This window comes from Papio anubis, chromosome X (assembly GCF_008728515.1).
Source record: "Papio anubis isolate 15944 chromosome X, Panubis1.0, whole genome shotgun sequence".
NCBI classification, from domain to species: Eukaryota; Metazoa; Chordata; class Mammalia; order Primates; family Cercopithecidae; genus Papio; species Papio anubis.
Window position 1 is genome coordinate 69,654,572 of NC_044996.1, and position 4,713 is coordinate 69,659,284.

The 4,713-nt window shown below is 35.2% G+C and overlaps 1 pseudogene; it reads right to left on the reverse strand.

Annotated features, from left to right (window-relative positions):
• Nucleotides 1–551: 551 nt before the first annotated feature.
• LOC110742178 lies at nucleotides 552–4,386 on the reverse strand (annotated as a pseudogene).
• Nucleotides 4,387–4,713: the final 327 nt, after the last annotated feature.

Genomic DNA, 4,713 nt, shown 5'->3' on the forward strand with positions numbered 1-4,713 from the left:
TTCTTCTCCAAAATATACCCAATATTATGAAATTGTTGGCTATAAATTCCAGTTCTATTTTGGCTATGTACATATTCATAATGATACTATTTTTTAATACAACTTTGTATATATAGTACCATAATGCTGTATCCTTCTGTACCTTTCTTATTTCTTAATATTTTGTTTCATAATACTTTTATTCATTTTGAAGCATAGCAGTCTATTTCAGTAATTTTACCTGACTTATAGTATTATGTGGCATGAATATACCAGAATTTACCATTTCTCTGTTGATTCACATTTAAGATGTTTCTAATTTTTTCTTATAGCCATGTAGCAGTGAATATTATTATACATTACTACAAGGCTTCTAATTTTTTGTTATAACAATGCAGGAATGAATATTATTATACACTACTACTTATGCACATAAATAGCATCTCTTAAAGGTATCATACCTGGGATTGGACATTTCTATGTTATTGGATATGTGCAACTTGAACTTCATTCAATTTTGGAGGCATAGGAAAAATCATCTTTTTTTTTTTTTTTTTTTTTTTTTTTTTCCTGTGACAACTTGGGTATTTCATACAGCCTTCCTTATCTCAGTAGAAAACAGACCCTACCAAGCTACTTTTTGTAGCAAGGATTTCCAAGTCAAGTGAAAAGTGGTGACTAAATTGAAAACTTCTGAATTTTCTGCCCTCCCTAACTTTGCCTTTACACTGGCATACTCTCTCTACCCTGAGTGCTGCCATCAACATCTTTTTTCCTAGGTAACTGCTATCTACCATTTCCTCCACTTTTCCAAGAAGGAATTTAATCCTTCTTTTGTTTCTATTGGCCCAGGTTGGACATATTTCACTAAGGTTTACATAATACTATGGGAAAAGCACCAAATAGCAAATCATATAGAGAGGACAAAAAGTTCAAAATCATCTATGCTTGACAAATCCGGGCTTCAAATTCTGACAAATTAATCTCATCTTCAGGTTTTGCAGGACCTGTGTAATTGTAGTAGCTGCACTCCAGCTCCAAAATACAATAATTTTTTATTAGCTACCTCTACCAGGAGGAAGTCATCTTTCTACTCACCCCCTATAAACTTTATCTTAGACTCCTTAATACTATTAAATGTCTCATACCAGAAGACTCAATTTCTCACATGGTAGTTCATATAAGGCATTACTCTGCTAGTTCAGTTTTTTGGGTTTTAAAAGATGCCTTTTTTCTCAATACATATTTTACACCAAGAATTGTCACATTTAAAAAAGTCAACACTGACTTTGCACTTAGGTCTAATAATATAAAATCATATTAACCTTATCAAGGATATAACAAACATTTAAAATGGATTTCTCACATGTAGAAACAGAAGACTTTTCCATTACACTTCCAGGGGTACCTGGGTTAGAATTAAAGATGTTTCCCTTTGTGACTTACCCAAAAGTTCCTTGATCTGATAAGCAAACTTAGGAAAGTTTCAGAATACAAAATTAATGTAAAAAATGAGGAACTTTTTTTATAATTCAAACACAATTTATTTTTAATTTCTCAAACAAAAATCAACAGTTTAAGTCACTGATTGGCAAGCTATAGCCTACAGGCCAAACCCAGCGCCACACCTGTTTTTGTAAATAAACTTTTCTTGAATTACAGCCACGCTCATTTTTGTGCATATTTTCTATGGTTGCTTTTGCATGTCAATAGCAGAGTTGAGTAGATGGGACAGAGGTCGCATGACCTGCAAAGCCCAAAATATTTACTGTCCGGTCCTTTACAGGAAGTTTGCTGACACCTGATTTAAGTGATTGTGATTTGATTTAAGGACAGGGCGACATCTGACAAAAGTATCAGTAAGAATGGGGGCACTGACCTATCAAATAGCGAGATTCCCCCAAATAGGAAGATCAAGAGAGTATATTTGGCATCAATTCTTTGACAAACGTTTTGATATAAATTATAATTACTTAAACTACACATTCAAACAATTTAACAAGAACCTTTTCTTCCCTAATTTGGTCACTTTATTATTTGAGCAAGACAACAGATTGCTAATATTTAGTCCAAAAGAGATCACACCTGAAAGGGATGAAGAAGAACAGCTTAACTATCTCTCATCTGCTTATTCTTGAAGCAAGCTGAGAGTTGCTGCCTGTTTTCCAGATGTCCATCTCCTCATTACAGAAGCTGAAGATTTGCTGTAGCCATGTAAGACAAGCTGGGAAGCAATGAACTCCTCATCTTTCTGTTCCTAGGCTCCATGATTGTTCTATTTCTTTCTGGGAAAGAAGTTACTGTCTTTTTATTTTTTTAATTTTTTTTTCTGAGAAACAGTGATTGGCTCAGTCATGAATACTATCGAATTTGAATGCTATTGGTATATGAGGAACTTGCTGACTAGAAAAGTTTTATGTAATAAGCTCATGTTTTTATGGTGCCAGACGGAAGACAGGCTTCCAAGTTGAGATCCCAGGATTCTACACATTCAGAATCTCAAAATCTTCCTCCAGATCAAACTCCTCCAGTTATTCAGTAGAGTCAATGAATTATGCCCCAGTGGTTGTCACTTCTGGCCTGGCTAGAGGTACAAGGAGAGGCCAGTGCGATGGATGTTTCTGAATCAATTCAAACATCTTTAAATGCTCCTTTTGAATTTCCTTCTGAACAAGACTATGCCAGTTATTAAAGTCTTTTTCTTATTTTCAGAAAAATCCCAATGCAACTGAAGCATCCAGGTTCAGTATGTTCATTCGCTGTGGGGACTGCAGGCAATGGAAAGTCTGGTCATCAATCATTTCATTCTCTTCAGTGTTGACAAAGGTCTGGGTTGTGTGAGGGTCCAAAAAGATGAGCTTATCACCTAAGAATTCTCTGAAATAATAAGCATTATTCGGTTTTTCTCCTAATGCCCCTCAAGAGTGTGGCATCTTAAAACACTCTTTGAATGCATCAACATAGACAGGATTGTTTCAGTTTATGCCCAGGCAAAGGGGCACAATGAGCAACAGGGGTTTCCAGGCTAGGCAGTAGGCAGAGGTGCCCTTACTCTAGTTTGAAGCAGAGAATCGGGAGACCTGTCACAGTCTGTGTCAGCACTCAAGGGAAGGACACAACACTTTTTTTGATATCTTCAATGACCACTGTGTTATCCATTGAAACATAAAGAGACAAGGAATTCCATTCATCAAGTAAAGCAAGGTTTCTTGTTAACATCTGTGCACCTGTATTTGGTCCAAACCATTCTCCAATTGATTTCCCTTCTCCTACACCCATTTGTGCCATTTGATATATAGTGTAGCAACAATTTTTTATAAGAAGCACTGTAGGATCCATTGGTATTATGTTGTTGTTGTTGTTGTTTCTCCCAGTTCCAGTCCTTTCCCAAGTGTTTACGTATAAGGGCTTGAGCCAGTATCATCTGTCCACAGTATAGCATACATCCCTAACCAGGATCTGATGAAGGGCCCGTTACCCAAATTGGTGAAAATTTCCTTCTGTATGTAAACTATAGACAAGCACTCATATCAGACAACAGCTTAGAAGTTTCTGTTTTAACATGATGCTGTTTTTCTAAGATCCATACCAGCTCATCTGTATCTAAATATTCTTCTAGGTATTCAATGAAAGTAGTAATCTGGTTTTCATACTTCGATAAAACTGACTCCATTCTCCAGCTGTCATCCTGCGCCAATTCCACCAGCAACCTGGTGGAATAGCTTCTGCACAACAAAAGAAACTATCAACAGAATAAACAGACAACCTAAGAGTGAGAGAAAATATTTGAAAACCATGCATCTGACAAATATCTAATACCCAGGATGTATAAGGACTTAAACAAATTTACATGCAAAAAACAAACAACCACATTACAAAGTGGACAAATAATGGGAACAGACACTTTTCAAAAGAAGACATACATGCGGCCAACAAGCTTATAAAAATGCTTAACCTTACAAATAATCAGAGATATGCAAATAAAAAACATTATGAAATACCATCTCACACCAGTCAGAATGGCTATTGTTAAAAAGTCAAAAATAACAGATGCTGACAAGGTTGTGGGGAAAGAATACTTATAAACTGATGGCACAAAGAAAAATTATTTCAGCCATTATGAAAAGTAGTGTGGTGATTCCTTAAAGAGTTTAAAACAGAACTACAATTTGACCAGCAATTCTGTTGTTGAGTATATACACCAAAAGATGTAATTCATTCCACCGTAAAGACACATGCATGTGTATATTCATCACATCATTATTCAAAATAAAAAAGACATGAAATCAACCTACATGTGCATCAATAGTAGACTTAGTAAAGAAAATGTGGTACTTATATACCATGGAATACTATGCATCAATAAAAAAGAACCAAATCTGGAGGGCATTATCCTAAGCAAACTAACAAAGAAACAGAAAACCAAATGCTGCATTTTCTCACTTATAAGTGGAAGCCAAACATCAAGTACATATGGACACAAAGAAGGAAACAATAGTCAGGTCTATCTGCGTGTGGAGGTTGGAAGGAGGGTGAGGATCAAATAACTATTTACCAGGTACTATATTTACTATCTAGGATAGAAATAATAAATTATTTACACATAATTTATTTATATAACAAAGTTGCACATTTTCCCCCTGAAACTTAAGTAATATTTCTTTTAAAAAGTACACATTTCATTGAGCATTCTATAAAAGTTGTTTTCTAAAAGATAAATAGAGCCGGGCATGA